Consider the following 16,260-nt stretch of genomic DNA (forward strand, 5'->3'; position numbering starts at 1 on the left):
AGGTCTGCAGTCACTGGTTGGGTGCCTGCAGCTGCACCCAAGAGGGCAGATCCTGCCTGTTCCTGGCCACCTCCAAGAGCACAGGTAGGCTCAGATCCACAGCCACAGTTTGGGCAGGGATCCATTCTGCTCCCTAGAGCAGGAGGCCTGGGTCTGCAGCCACACTTTGGGTAGCTGCAGTGGCACCTGGGGAGCTCCACCCCGAACTCAGAAGGGGCAGAGCTCCCACTGGCTTCATGGAGTGTGCAGTGCCAGCCGCAGCCGGTGTGATGGCAGCAGCCTCTGCCATCATTAGGTACTATTTATTATCTTGATTTTACAAACGATAAAACAACTGTTGGATTTCAGCCCAAGTCCACCAGAATCCACAGTCTTCATTTAGCCCCCATGTTCTACAACACTAGACCAGGGGAGAAATCTGCACAGAAAGTAGTATGAATAATGGAGGTTGGGAATCAGAGAGAGCAGATAGAGAAAACAGGCTTAAAGGACTGAATGAATTACAGATAACCTGTATTTTCCAAGGGCTGGGGGCTGGAGGGAGGAGCTATTAGATTTTAATGGGTACAGAGTTTCAGTTTTGCAAGATGAAAAAGTTCTGAAGATCTATTGTCTAACAATGTGAATACATTTAATACCACTGAACTGTACACTTAAAAATGGTTATGAGGGTAAATTTAATATTATGTGCTTTTGACCATAATAAACAAAACAAAATAACTTGTATTCACTCTCTGCAGCTGAGGGGCCACTTTTCAGAGGCACTCTCCTCATCTCTACCTCACTAGGGCTTTGCAGCAAAAAGTTTGTCTGATCATTTTATGTTATTATATGCTACATTGTTCGTCCTTGAGTATATGCTGCTTCTTCTTTGACTATGTGTCCTCCTGCTTGGAGGTTTGGCTTTTCATTCTCTAAAAGGGGTATTTTGATGAATAACAGTTTTTTAATTTATTTTTGAGATGGCATCTTGCTCTGTTGCCCAGGCTGGAGTGCAGTGGTGCAATCTCAGTTCATTGCAACCTCCGCCTCCCAGGTTCAAGCAATTCTCTGCCTCAGCCTCCCGAGTAGCTGGGATTACAGGTGTGGGCCACCATGCCTGGCTATTTTTTTTTTTTTTTTGATTTTTAGTGGAGACGGGGTTTCACAATGTTGGCCAGGCTCATCTTGAACTCCTGACCTCATGATCCACCCATCTCAGCCTCCCAAAGTGCTGGGATTACAGGCGTGAGCCACTGCGCCCGGACTTAATTTTAATGTAATATAATTTATCAATCTTTTTCGTTTATGGCTAACACTTTTTTTTAATCTTTTTATCTTTTTTTTTTTTTTTTTTTTGAGACAAGGTCTCGCTCTGTCACCCAGGCTGGAGTGCAGTGGCACCCAGGCTCACTGCAGCCTTGAATCCTGGGCTCAAGCGATTCTCATGCCACAGCCCCCTGAGTAGCTGAGATGACAGTTGCATGCCACCATGCCTGGCTAATTATGGCTTCTACAAAATCCCAAACATTCTCTGCCTCCAAATTAGGAAGATAGTCTCTTGCATTTCCACTAAAAGCTTTACAATTTCGCGTTTTATATTTAAGTCTATAATCCATCTGGATTGTTTTTAGTGTTTTAGAAAGTAAGGGTCCAATTTTATTTGATTTTTCCATGTGACTACCCAATTATTTTAGTTTCTTATTGAAAAGATTAGATTTCCCCCTCTGCTTTGCAATGTTATCTTTGTCATGAATCAAATATCTACATATGTGTCGATCTGTTTCTAGACTCTTTATTTCCATTCATTAGCCTATTTGTCAATCCCTGTGCAAATACCACAGTGACTTGATAATTGAACCTTTATAAGTGTTGACATTTGGTGGGACAAGTCCTCTCACTTTGTCATTTTCATGGATATCTTGGTTATTCTTAGCTGTTTCCATTTCTGTGAAAATGTTAGAAACATCTAGTGAAATTAAAATACACACACATATGCACCTGCACACACACACACACACACACACACACACACACGTATTATAACCCTGTTCAGATTTTCCCTGGGATTACATTGAATCCATAGGTTGATTGGGGGAGAAATGATATCTTTGCAGGACAGTTTTCCAGTCCATTCCTTTCCATTTACCTGAGTCTTCCTTCAATTTCTCTCAATAAAGTTTTATATTTCTGTTCATGTGAGTTTTATACATCTCTTATTATCTGGATTCCTACATACCTGATACTTCTTGATGCTATTATAAGTAGAATTTTTAAAATTTTCATTTTCTGTTTTTTGCTGGCATATAGAAGTAAAATTGATTTTGTTTTCTGACAATTTTGCTAATCTTTCTTATTAAAATTATTAAAATTAACTTTTAATGATTCACCTATAGTACTTCTGGGCAGTCTATGAGCACAATCATAATATCTGAAAATATAGGATTTTTTTCCATTCCAGTCTTTATATATTTTATTTCTTATCTTACCATTTTAAACTGGCATGATGCCCAGTAAAGTGATGAATAGGACTGGTGATAGTGAGTGAATATTCTTGTCATTTTCCCAATCTCAGAAGGAAAAACCTTCAGTATTTTACCATTAATTATGATGTTTTTGGTAGCCTTTTCTTTCTTTTTTGTCTATCTCTTTAGACAATGGAGAAGTAATAAAAGGGAAGTCCGCTTTTATTCCAAGTATACTAAGAGCTTATTTTTAACCATTAATGAATGATGAATTTTATAAAACGTTTTATTCTATTTTTTGAGATGATCATATTATCATGTTATTTTTCTCCCTTAATCTGTTAATGGGGAGAATTATGTTTTTTTTAAGATGGGCTGATTAGTATTCAATTATATATATATACCACAGTTTCTTTATCCACTCGTTGATTGATGGGCATTTGGGTTGGTTTCATGATTTTGCAATTGCAAATTGTTCTGCTATTAATATGCATGTGCAAGTATCTTTTTTGTATAATGACTTCTTTTCCTCTGGGTAGATACTCAGTAGTAGGACTGCTGGATCAAATGGTAATTCTAGTTTTAGTTCTCGAAGTAATCTTCACTCTGTTTTCCATAGTGGTTGTTCTAGTTTACCTTCCTACCAGCAGTGTAAAAGTGTTCCCTGATCACCACATCCACACCAACATACACTATTTTTTGATGTTTTGATTATGGCCATTCTTGCAGGAGTAAGGTGGTATCACATTGGGTTTCGATTTGCATTTCCCTGATCATTTGTGATGTTGAGTATTTTTTCATATGTTTGTAAGCCATTTGTATATCTTCTTTAGAGAATTATCTATTCATGTCCTTAGCCCACTTTTTGATGAGATTTTTTTTTTCTTACTGATTTGTTTGAGTTCGCTGTAGATTCTGGATATTAGTCCTTTGTTAGATGTATAGATTGTGAAGAATTTCTCCCACTCTGTGGGTCGTCTATTTACTCTGCTGACTGTTCCTTTTGCTGTGCAAAAACTATTTAGTTTAATTAAGTCCCAGCTATTTATCTTTGTTTTTATTGCATTTGCCTTTGGGTTCTTGGTCATAAAATCCTTGCCTAAGCCAATGTCTAGACGGGTTTTTCCAATGTTGTCTTCTAGAATTTTTATAGTTTCAGGTCTTAGATTTAAGTCCTTAATCCATCTTGAGTCGATTTTTGTATATGGTGAGAAGTGAGGATTCAGTTTCATTCTCCTACATGTGGCTAGCCAATTATTCCAGCACCATTTGTTGAAAAGGGTGTCCTTTCCCCACTTTAAGTTTTTGTTTGCTTTGTCGAAGATCAGTTGTCTGTAAGTATTTGGGTTTATTTCTGGGTTCTCTATTCTGTTCCACTGGCCTATGTGCCTATTTTTATACCAGTACCACGTTATTTTTGGTGATTATGGCCTTATAGTATAGTTTGAAATCAGGTGGTGTGATGCCTCCAGACTTTTTCTTTTTGCTAAGTCTAGTTGGCTATGTGGGCTCTTGTTTGGTTCCATATGAATTTTAGAATTGTGTTCTCTAATTCTGTGAAGAATGATGGTGGTATTTTAATGGGGATTGTGTTGAATTTGTAGATTATTTTTGGCAGTATGGTCATTTTCACAATATTGATTCTGCCCGTCCATGAGCATGGGATGTGTTTCCATTTTTTGATGTCATCTGTGGTATCTTTCAGCAGTGTTTAGTTTTTCTTGCAGAGGTCTTTTGCTTCCTTAGTTAGGTATATTCCTAAGTTTTGTTTTGTTTTTGCAACTATCGTAAAAGGGGTTGAGTTCTTGATTTGATTCTCCACTTGGTTGCTGTTGGTGTATAGAAGAGCTACTGATCTGTGTACATTAATCTTGTATTCAGAAACTTTGTTGAATTCCTTTATCCGTTCTAGGAACTTTCTGGAGGAGTCTTTAGGGTTTTCGAGGTAAACAATCATATAATCAGCAAACAGTGACAGTTTGACTTCCTCTTTGCCGATTTGGGTGCCCTTTATTTCTTTCTCTTGTCTGATTGCTCTGGCTAGGACTTCTACTACTATGTTGAAGTGGGGTGGTGAGAGTGGGCATCCTTGTCTTGTTCCAGTTCTCAGAGGGAATGCTTTCAACTTTTCCCTATTCAGTATTATGTTGGCTGTAGATTTGTCATAGACGGCTTTTATTACATTGAGCTATGTCACTTGTATGCTGATTTTGCTGAGAGTTTTAATCATAAAGCAATGATGGATTTTGTCAAATGCTTTTTTCTTCATCTGTTGAGATGATCATGTGATTTTTGTTTTTAATTCTGTTTATCTGGTGTATCACATTTATTGACTTGCATGTGTTAAACCATCCCTGCATCCCTGGTATGAAACCCACTTGATCATGGTGGATTATCTTTTTGATATGTTGTTGGATTCGTTAGCTAGTATTTTGTTAAGGATTTTAGCATCTATGTTCCAGCACCATTTGTTGAAAAGGGTATCCTTTCCCCACTTTAAGTTTTTGTTTGCTTTGTTGAAGATCCGTTGTCTGTAAGTATTTGGGTTTATTTCTGGGTTCTCTATTCTGTTCCATTGGCCTATGTGCCTATTTAGGGATATTGGTCTGTAACTATCTTTTTTGGTTATGTCCTTTCCTGGTTTTGGCATTAGGGTGATGCTGGCTCCATAGAATGAATTAGGGAGGGTTCCCTCTTTTTCTGTGCTGTGGAAGAGTGCCAAAAGGATTGGTACCAATTCTTCTTTGAATGTCTGGTAGAATCCTGCTGTGAATCCATGTGGTTGTGGGCTTTTTTTTTTTTTTTTTTGTAATTTTTAAGTTACCATTTCAATCTCACTGCTTGTTATTGGTCTGTTCAGGGTATCTATTTCTTCCTAATTTAAGTTAGGAGGGTTGTATTTTTCCAGGAATTTATCCATCTCTTCTAGGTTTTCTAGTTTATGTGCATAAAGGTGTTCATAGTAGCCTTGAACCATCTTTTATATTTCTGTGGTGTCAGTTCTAATGTCTCCCATTTCATTTATTATTGAGGTTATTTGGATTTTCTCTCATCTTTTCTTGGCTAATCTTGCTAATGGTCTATCAATTCTATTTATCTTTTCAAAGAACCAGCTTTTTGTTTCATTTATCTTTTGTATTTTTTTTTTTTCATTTCAGTTTCATTTAGTTCTGCTCTGATCCTGGTTATTTCCTTTCTTCTGCTGGGTTTGAGTATGGTTTGTTCTTGTTTCTCTAGTTTCTTCAGGTGTGGATGTCAATTAGAATGTCAGTTTGTGCTCTTTCAGTCTTTTTGATGTAGGTGTTTAGGGCCACAAACTTTCTTCTTAGCCATGCCTTTGATAGGTTTTGTCATTATTGTTGTTCAGTTTGAAGAATTTTTTAATTTCCATCTTGATTTTGTTTTTGATCCAGTGATCATTCAGGAGCAGGTTATCTGATTTCTGTGTATTTTCATAGTTTTGAAGGTTCCTTTTGGAGTTGATTTCCAGTTTTATTCCACTGTGGTCTGACAGAGTGCTTGATATAATTTCAATTTTCTTAAATTTATTGAGGCTCGTTTTGTGGCCTATCATATGGTCTGTCTTGGAGAAAGTTCCATGCCCTATTGAATAGAATGTGTATCTGTGGTTGTCGGATGAAATGTTCTGCATATATTTGTCAAGCCCATTTGTTCCAGGGTATAATTTAAATCCATTGTTTCTTTGTTGACTTTCTGTCTTGAGGACCTGTCTTGATGACATCTAGTGCTGTCAGTGGAGTATTGAAACCCCCCACTATTATTGTGTGCTGCCTATCTCATTTCTTAGGTCTATTAGTAACTGTTTTATACATTTGGGAGCACCAGTGTTTGGTGCATATATGTTTAGGATTGTGATAATTTCCTGTTGGACAAGACTTTTTACCATTATATAATGTCCCTCCTTGTCCTTTTTAACTGCTGTTGCTTTAAGGTTTGTTTTGTCTGATGTAAGAATTGCTACCCCTGCTTACTTTTGGTGTCCATTTGCATGAAATGCCTTTTTCCACCCTTTCAGTTTAAGTTTATGTTTGTCCTTATGTGTTAGGTGTGTCTCTTGAAGGCAGAAGATAGTTGGTTGGTGAGTTCTTATCCATTCCGCAGTTCTGTATATTTTAAGTGGAGCATTTAGGCAACTTACATGCAATGTTAGTATTGAGATGTGAGGTACCATTCCACTCATCATGCTGTTTGTTCCCTGTGTACCTTGTTTTTTTTGTTTTGTTTTTGCTTTTTAAATTGTATTTTTGTTTATAGGTCCTGTGAGATTTATGCTTTAAAGAGGTTCTGTTTTGATATGTTTCCAGGATTTGTTTCAAGACTTAGAGCTCCTTTTGGCAGTTCTTGTAGTGGTGGCCTGGTAGTGGCAAATTCTCTCAGCATTTGTTCCTCTGAAAAAGACTGTATCTTTCCTTCATATATGATGCTTAGTTTTGCTGGATACAAAATTCTTGGCAGATAATTGTTTTGTCTCAGGAGGCTGAGGATAGGGCCCTAAATCCTTCTAGCTTGTAGGGTTTCTGCTGAGAAATCTGCTGTTATAGGTTTTCCCTTATAGGTTACCTGGTGCTTTTGTCTCACAGCTCTTAAGATCCTTTCCTTCATCTTAACTTTAGATAACCTGATGACAATGTGCCCAGGCTTCTACTTTTTGAATACTATAGGCTAATATTAATTCCCATATTTCAAATAATTGTGCAACTCTTTCTACTGTTTATTATTTTAGCTGACTTTTTGCTCATGTGGTCTTGTCTGATAGTGTGCTTAGTTAATTTTTTGTTCTGGACTTCATATTTGAAAAATTATTTGGAGAAGTGATTTGAGGCCTTCAGGTAACATTTTCTTTTCTTCTAAAAGGTACATGACACTACACATTCAGTACCACCCTTATCTGGCTGCAAAGCTTGAGCCTTCCAGTGACACAAAGCTAAAGGCTGTACAAGAGTTGGTTCACTTCTGATTCATCCTTCTCTGAGGTTGCAGACCTTTGGCATCCCAACTTAAATTGGAATCTTTATCCTTCTGGCTTCAGGGATCGCCAAAAGTGAAACTCAGTTTTGAAGCAATTTTCTCCCTTCCCCCTTATCACTAGCAAAAGAGCTAGACTTACCTCTCTTGCTCTTCATTTTCACCCAAGGTTTTAGTTCAGTAATTTTCCATTTCTTCTTTATTCTTTGATCCCTTTAAGGAGAAGCTATTTGGATTTTGAACAACTTTTTGGGAAGTTTTATCCAAAATTTTGGAAGGGTAAGGTCAAAAACATCTAGTCTGCAATTGTTGGAATTGGAAGCTATTAGTATTTCTAGGCCTAGATTCCAGGAAATAAAACAGCATAACTGGTGATAGGCTTGCAGGAACTAGAGCCGAGTTTTGTTAATAAGACAATAAAAACTGAGTAGCTACTATCTGTAAGTACCTCTGCTAAATGCCAGGAGAGGATACAGAAATGAATCAACCAGAGGACCTCTCCTCAAGGCACTTGGGACTGGGTTTGAAAGACATTGTAGACACGTGAGCACTATGCTGCCTATAAAAGCAAGATGTTATAAAAGATATATGTGAACAAAGTTCTGTGGAAGCTCACTTCTGCCTGGTGACACTTGGGAAAACTTCAAGCAGAAGTGTTCTTTAAACCAGATTTTTGAAGGGTAGATATGATAGGTATATTATAGATTGGAGAAACAGAAAAGGCAATAGTCAGCAAATGATAAATGCCTAGAAGAAATACAGAGGAGTCCCATTTGGTTCATCTAAGCATTTTTTAAAATTTTGTTTTTTAAGACAGGGTCTCACTATGTTGCCCAGGCTGGAGCACAGTGGTGTGATCTCAGCTCACTGCAACCTCTGCCTCCTGGGCTCAAGCCATACTCCCACCTCAGCCTCCTGAGTATCTGGGACCGCAGGTGCATGCCACCATGCCCAACTAATTTTTTTAATTTTTTATAGAGACAAGGTTTCACCACGTTGCCCAGGATGGTCTCAAACTCCTGAGCTCAAGCGATCCTCCCATCTCCACCTCCCCAAATATTGGGATTACATGCATGAGACACAGTGCCTGGCCCATTTAGACATTTCATACTCTCCTTTCTGCCTCTAATTTTTAAGTCATGGATGTAGGCCTCATTCTGAGGGAGAATTCACACCAAAGTGTATATGACTGTGCTGTTAAAATGCTGAGAGCTGAAGAGGGTCTGCGTAGTTGGGGAGTAGGGGGGTGGGTGGACCAGTGCACATTTAGGACCAAATGACATTTACATAATAAATTAATGAAGCTGTTTCAAGTCTCTAAAAAGCTCATTCGAAAAAGCATACTTTAAAAGGGTTTGTTTTCCCCATAGACTGTCAGAAAATCAGCTTTGCCGATCTTTATAGAATGTTAACTTTGCAGAACGCCCACCATTCCCATGTGTTTACTGCGACAAGTTTCTCTTGGCTCTGGTTGTGTCTCTGGCTAGGAAGGCTGAGAGACTGACTCATCCTTCTGTTGGCAACCCAAGGTTTCCTAAAAAATACACATGGGGAGGGAAGTTTGCAAACAGATTTTGCATTTTGAAGTCTAATTGTTACTGGAGCAGCAGTTCTTAGATCCATAGGCTGGCATTCCAGTCTGAGTTTTCATTCTTGCTGTGAAATGCCCACGAAATGGGTTTTCCCCACTATTTATAGGTCCCATAGATTCGGCCTTCTCTGGGCTCAAAGAAGCAGCTACAAATGGAGAAGAGGTTCTTGGATTCTTTCTCCTGCTACATTTATTTTAGAGAGACTATTTCAAACATACAGCTAAGAATAGAGAACAATATCATACCTATGTACTGACTACTCCAGTTTTATCCAATTTTAACACAGTGTCCTATGTTATTGAACTTTGTTTAAAGAAATTAAATATTCCAGAGAAATGGAGACCCCCTGTTTAATAGTACCTAACACTAGTACCCTCTCTTCTTCCCCAAAGGTAAGTACTGTCATTAATTAGAGCATCATTTCCATGCATGTTGTTTTATACTTTTGATACATATTATTTATGTTTACATAAATATTATAAAGCACTGTGTTATAGGCTGTCAAGCTATATAAGTGAGAAAATGTTACTGATATAGTTGGACTTATTTCTCTCTATCTTTTCATCCTTCTCTCTTCTCCTCTGCCTTCTGTTGGCCTAATAATATTTCCTGTTTTCATTTTTTTACTCAACTCTCCTGATTTGGAAACTGTAGATGGTGTTCCTGGCTTTTTTGTTTTGTTTGTTTGTTTGAGATGGAGTTCCACTGTTTTTGCCCAGGCTGGAGTGCAGTGGCACGATCTCGGCCCACTGCAACCTCTGCCTCCTGGGTTCAAGCAATGCTCGTGCTTCAGCCTCCCGAGTAGCTGGGATTACCGGTGCTCACCACCACACCTGGCTAATTTTTTGTATTTTTAGTAGAGACGGGGTTTCATCATGTTGGCCAGACTGGTCTCAAACTCCTGACCTCAGGTGATCCACCCACATGGGCCTCCCAAAGTGCTGAGATCACACACTTGAGCCACCACGCCTGGCCAATGTTTCTGGTTTGTAAGTGCCCATACTTAATTTAAAAATATTTAACTACACTTTAAAAAAAAAGACATTTTTATTCTTCCCCCAACCATGGATAAGGACTTTATGCATCGAGATACTTATGCTATTTTTTTGTTATTATTATTTAGAATTTTAGTTTGCCCTTTAACACGAAAATACCAGATTTTAAAGGGAAATGTTTAATTAAATTTACCAACATACTTTATGAATTCCTATGTGTTTCATTATTGTTTCTTCTATTTCATATCTCCCATTTATGTTTAAATACATCATTTTATAGGCCTTTTAATAAAAGTCTGTGTGTAATAGACTCAGTGTTTGAACATTTTAAATGTTCTTATTTTGTTCTTTCTCCTAATTGATACTATGGCAAATAACAACATTTTAGATGGATACTTTGAATATATCACTCAGTTTTCATCTGGATCAGTTGTTGCTGATAAGTCATGGTCAGTCTAAATGACAATCTGTTTGGGAAATATTTTTGCTAGTGTTCCTTTGATGATGCTTCAATTCAGGCAACTCCTCAAGGAGACAAAAGTAAATTGTCTCTCCATCTTCTGACTTCCATGTCTAACATCTTTTTTATTGCTTCATCTCATTTTTCTTTACCTCTGAATTCCAGAACAAATGCTAAAATTTGCCCTCCATAACAATTATCTTCTTTCTGGTTCCATCAGTTCTACTCTTTAACTCCTTCTAGTGAGGTGGTAACTTCTATTTTTATGTTATAACTGTCTAACAAATCATGCCAACATTTGGTGGTATAAAACAATGACCATTTAATTATGCTTGCAGATTCTGTGAGTCAGGAATTTATAAAGGGCACACAGAGAGTAACTTGTCATGACTCCACTATGTCTGGGGCCTCATCTTGAATGGCTAAGGCTGGTTTAAATGGCTGGGGGCTAGAATCTTCATTCACCTGTCCAGTACCTGGCAAGGATGGCTCAGTGGCCATCCTAAGTAGAAATGTCAATCAGAACACCTATTTGTAGCCCGTCCATGTGGCTTGAGTTTCCTCAATGCATGGTAATCTCAGGGTAGTTGGACTTCTTCCATCTTCCCTCTGGGCTCCGGTGTAAGTGTTCCTAATGCAAGGCGGATGCTGCACGGCGATTTATGATCTAGCTTTGGAAGTCACATAGCACCTCTTCCGTCATACTCTGTTGGTCAAAATGTGCACTGCACAGAATGGTTGGCACTGGTCACACGTGGCTGTGGTCACTGGAAATGTAGTTAGCCTGAAGTGAGACTTCAGGCAAGTGTAAGTGCAAGACACATTCTGAGTTTCAAGGACTTAATATTCAAGAAAGAATGTAAAATATTTTATGATTAACTTTTAAATTTATTACATGTTGAAATAATATTTTGGATATGTTTGGTTAAATAAAATATATTAACATTAATTTCACTTGTTTCTTTTTACGCTTTCTATGCAGCCACTAGAAAATTTAAAATGACACACGTGGCTTGCATTATGTTTGTGTTGGACAGTGCCGGGCAAAGCACCCGTTCAGATGTAAGAGGTGGGAATGCAGACTGCACCTCTTGAAAGCAGGAGTGTCAAAGAATTTGTGGTCAGGTTTTAAAACCACGACACTGTTTCTCATTTGCTGCTTAGCACCTCTCGACTCACTCATTTCTTTTTTACATTCATCTTCCTATTTCCTTTTCTTGTCTGTTTGCTTCATCCTTTTATCTTTTCATCTAAATCTGCTCTCTCCCTAGAACTTCATTCCTGGTTCACAGAGGCTATCTCTTCAGTAGTGTTTTGAGAAGGAAGAAAGAGTTTTCTTCTGAGAACCATGCCTTTCAGAAAGTATTGTGCACATAGCAGTCTGCTCACCTTTCTTTCATCTGCTGAGTTGTTTTGAGTTTTGCACTCTCTGCCTGGACACGGAAAGACGACAAACAGATCAGAACAGACTTTCCCTCCTCATGGAGCAGCAGCACAGAATAAAGAACTGGCTGCCCATTTTCTGGTCAGCCCTAGGACTCAAGGCTGGAACAGATAAAAACAGACAGATTCAAAGTGCAAGCCAATCTTTGATCATTGTTGTCTGTTTCATGAAGGGTAGGTAAACAAGGTACACCAGGAGCTAAATCTGGATACATTTTTCCCTATTTAGTTAATCTGCTTTGCAATTTGCTTCAGCTTCTCCTCTCCCAGACTCTTGCATCAGATTATTAATCAGTCAATATACATATTGTGCAAAATATGCATTTTTGCATTTGCCTGTATTTGAATAAGACGTCAGGAGAGGCAGCATTAAGAGTTCTATCCAGATGACATTTTGTACCAGAATTCAGGGTATAGTTTTTAATAGAGCCAATTTTTTAGAGCAGTTTTAGGTTCATGGCAAAATTGAATGAAAAATACAGTTTCCATATGCTCCCTCCCCACTAGCCCCATACCCAACCTCTCTCACTATCAGCGTCCTGCACCAGAGTGGTATATTTGTTATAACTGATGAACATACATTAATACATCATTATCACCCAAAGTCCATAGTTTACATTTAGAGTTCACTCTTGGTGTTGTACATCCTTTGGGTTTGGACAAATGCATAATGACATATATCCATCATTATAGTATCATACAGAGTAGTTTCACTGCCCTAAAAACCTCTGCGCTCTACCTATTCATCCCTCCTCCTCCATCCAATCCCTGGCAACCACTGATTTCTTTACTGTCTCCATTGCTTTCTTTTTCCAGAATGCCATGTAGTTGGAATTATGTTACAGTATGTAGCCTTTTCTGCTTGGCTTTTTCACTTAGTAATATGCATTCAAGATTCCTTCATGTCATTTATTTTATTGTATTTATTTTAGAGACAGGATCTTGCTTTGTTGCCCAGGCAGTGGCATAATCATAGCTCACTGCAGCCTTGAACTCCTGGACTCAAGTGATCTGCCCCTCTTAGCCTCCCTTGGAGAAGTCCTACAATCTGCTGCCTGCAAGTTGGAGACTCAGGAAAGCCAGTGGTATAGTTTGATGGCCTTAGAGCCAGAGAGACCATGGTGTAGATTTCAGTTCAAGGCTAAAGGCCTGAGAAGCAGAAGCTGTGAGGACAGAAGATCGATGTCCCAGCTTGATCAGTCATGTAGGGTTAGTCCCCTTACTCCACCCTTTTTTTCTGTTCAGGACCTCAAGGGATTGGATGAGGCCCACCCACACTGGGGAGGGCCATCTGCTTTACTCAGTCCACCAATTCAAATGCCAGTCTCTTCCAGAAATGCCCTCACAGACACATCCAGAAATTGTGTTTATCCAGATGTCTGAGCATCCCATGGCCCAGGCAAGTTTCCACATAAAATTACCCATCACAAGCTGATGGAATTAGGCCCACCCACAATAGGGAGGGCTAGGGCCATCTGTTTTACTCAGTCTACCAATTTAAATGTTTTTTGTTTGTTTGTTTTTTGAGACAAAGTCTTGCTCTGTTGCCCAGGCCGGAGTGCAGTAGCATGATCTCAGCTCACTGCAACCTCTGCCCCCAGGGTTCAAGCGATTCTCATGCCTCAGCCTCCTGAGTAGCTGGAATTACAGGTGTGTGCCACCATGCCCAACTAATTTTTGTAGTTTTAGTAGAGATGAGGTTTCACCATGTTGGCCAGGCTGGTCTCAAACTCCTGGCCTCAAGTGATCCACCTGCCTCAGCCTCCCAAAGTGCTGGAATTACAGGCATGAGCCATCACACCCAGCAAAATCTTAATCTCATTCAAAAGCACCCTCACAGAAACACCCAAAATAACATTTGACCAAATATCTGGGCTCCCCAAGGCCCACTCAAGTGGACACGTGTAATTAACCATCACCTCAACTGTCTTGGTGTGCCCAGGACTGAAGGGTTTCCCAAACTGCAACTTCTAGTGCTAAAGCTGGGGACGTCCTGGGATGAGTTGATCATTGTTTGTGTGAGTCCAAAAACGCATAAAAGGGGAAAGAAAGGAGAAATTGGGGCATGGAGACACATAATGTGTCCAGGAGAACTGGGAGTTTTGGGTCTGGAGAAGTAGGATGGTGTGTAGCAACAGATGTGAGCTGGAATGGTGGTCAGGAGCCAGGTGTGGCAGGGACTTGAATTCCGTGCCAGGAAATGTGTCCTTTATCCGGCCTGTAATGAAGGGTTTTAAGCAAGGGAGAGACACAATCAGATTTGCATTTTAGAAAGGTTTCTGACCTGCCTTCCCATACTGGGCAGAACATTCCTCTGATTCATTACTCAAATGCCAACCTAAATGGGCTCTGGAAAGGCTAAATAAAAATTGCATCTGTGAGAATTGTCAAGTGTAATCCTGCTCTTATTCGCAGTGACAGCTGAAATCAGGGGGCGTGGATCTAAGCCAGCTAGACTGGTACATGCTTCAGTCTCCACGGAGGCAGGGCCTCTTCCTCTCCATGAGGTCCACTGACAGCCAATGACCCTCTCTACTTTGCAAGTAGGGTAATTTACAAGGTACACCAGGTCAGGAAATTGCTGTCCACTACCCCTGTCCTCAACATCAATGGCTTTCTATTGTACCGGGGATAAAGTCTAAACACTGCATAGCTTCTGCCTTTCTCTCCAGCCTTTCTCACTGAGGTCTAGCTAAAAGGCCCGTCAAACTTGTCATGCTCCTCCCAACCTCAGGGCCTTTGCATCTGCTCTTTCCTTTGCCTGCACCATTCTGCCATCACTCCTCACAGCACTGGTCCCTCCTAATGTTTTAGTTCTCAGCTTCAGTGTCGCTTCCACAAACAAGCCCTCCCTTACCCCTTATCCAAATCAGTCACTTCTGTTATTCTTTGTCATAGCACCTGTTTATTTTCTTCCTGGCTTCTCTGGTGATCTGTAATCACTTAATCTACTAATGTATTTAATTATCTCTTGTCCGTCTCCCTTACTGAAGTATAGGCACCATAGAGGCAGGGATATCGGCTGTCTTGTTCACCTTCACATCCCCAATGCCTAGAACATTGATGGCTTAGCACACAATAGACATTTTGGTAAGCATTTGCTGATTAAATGAACAATGTGAAAATGACATCTAGGATCTAGAGTTGACGAGAGCCTTCTCATTATCATTACTGTTAGAATGTTCACTATTACACATACCTAAGAGAGAGGAAAATGGGAGAGTAAGTGATAATTATAATGCCATCATTTTAGTACAATTTTGTATATATAAAAATTGTCTCATTTAATGAGAAATGAACAGGAGACCCATGTTGTTTTCCTAACTTTGTCATCATTGTAAGTACTGGTATTTTCTTCTGTAAAATGAGGGGGTCGGATCACTTAATGTCAAAGGACCTTTCCACGTCTGATCTTCCACAACAATGTAACAAACTGTCAGAATGAATAATAATTGTCCTGTGGTGACAGCTACTATTATGAGCATGCGGCATACATTGCCTCTGTTCTTTAAGCTGGCCTGCTAAGGTAGGCATTACAGCACCCCATTTTCTAGACCACGAACTGGGTTTCAGAGAAACTAAGTACCATCCTAGGACCAAACAGCCTGAAGATAACAAAAATAGGACTTAAACTCAGGTCTGTGCTATCCCCAGACGCCATATATTTTACCATACCGTGGGGAGTGACTACTATGTGCCTTAGGATTTTTATTTCCTTTCTTCAATAATAGATTTTCTGTGCCTAGAATATTTCCTGACACAGACCAGGCACTCAATAAATACTAGTTGAAGGACTGCAAGCATGATTGAATGAATGAAATCAAACACTTAAGTACTAGTATTAATGTGTCATTTCTTAATGGCATAATGCCTAGGACATACTCTGGCATGTAGCAGCTGCTTGACGAATATTTAATAATTTGTATTTTTATTTAGAAAAGAAGGAAAGATAAGTATTTTCTTTACAGGAGATGAGATAGATGACAGAGGGTGCATAGGAGGACCAGAAAGATTTCCTAGACCAGTAATTCTCAACCAGGAGTGGCTTTTCCCCCAGGGGACATTTGGCAATGTCTGGAGACATTCTTGGTTGTCATATTGGAGTTGCTACTAGCATCTGGGGGATAGATGCAGGGATGTTGCTAAACATCCTGCAATGAACAGAACAGTTCCCCCAACTAAGAATTATCTGTTCCCAAATGTCAATAGTGCCAACATTGAGAAAACCTGTCCTCACCTGGTGAGGAAAAATGAAGAACAGTGCCATGGGGCAGTGCGAAAGAGTTACTTCACCTTTCTGCCTCTGAGTGCCAGTAACTGCAAAAAGGACAAATGGAAAA

The sequence above is a fragment of the Nomascus leucogenys genome, chromosome 6 (genome assembly GCF_006542625.1).
Source record: "Nomascus leucogenys isolate Asia chromosome 6, Asia_NLE_v1, whole genome shotgun sequence".
In the NCBI taxonomy this organism is placed as follows: domain Eukaryota; kingdom Metazoa; phylum Chordata; class Mammalia; order Primates; family Hylobatidae; genus Nomascus; species Nomascus leucogenys.